This window comes from Mandrillus leucophaeus, unplaced genomic scaffold, assembly GCF_000951045.1.
Source record: "Mandrillus leucophaeus isolate KB7577 unplaced genomic scaffold, Mleu.le_1.0 Scaffold643, whole genome shotgun sequence".
NCBI lineage: Eukaryota > Metazoa > Chordata > Mammalia > Primates > Cercopithecidae > Mandrillus > Mandrillus leucophaeus.
In genome coordinates, this window is record NW_012106953.1 from 1,636,038 (window position 1) to 1,636,744 (window position 707).

Sequence of the window (707 nt, forward strand, 5' to 3'; positions counted from 1 at the left end):
TTTTTAAACCAACTTTGTACTCCTGGGAGAAACCCAACTTAGCCATAATGTATTATGTCTTTTATATGCAACTGGATTGTGTTGGTTAAAATTTGGTTTAATATTTTTGAAACTATATTCATGAATGTTACTAGTCTATAATTTTCCTACCATGTGCCAGCCATGTCTTATGTTTGTGGCATGATTATGCCAGCTTTAAAAATTGAGTTGGAGGCCAGGCGCGGTGGCTCATGCCTGTAATCCCAGCACTTCAGGAGGCCGAGGCAGGCAGATGACCTGAAGTCAGGAGTTCAAGACCAGCCTGGCCAACATGGTGAAACCCTGTCTCTACTAAAAACACAAAATTTAGCCAGGCATAGTAGCGTGTGCCTGTAGTCCCAGCTACTCTGGAGGCTGAGACAGGAAGACCCACTTGAACCCAGGAAGCAGAGGTTGAGCCAAGATTGCACCACTGCACTCCAGCCTGTGCCACAGAGCGAGACTCCATCTAAAAAAAAAAAAAAATTGAGTTGGAAATTGAAACGTGTTCCTTCTTTTTCAATTCTCTGAAAAAATTCATATAAAATTGGCCTTAACTATTTCTTGACTATTTCATAAAATCCGGCTTTTTTTGTCCTGCCTTTTTCTTTGTGGCAAGATTTTGAACGACTGTCTGAATTCCTTTAATAGCTATCAGGCTATCCAGCTTCTCTATTTTTTCCTAAATC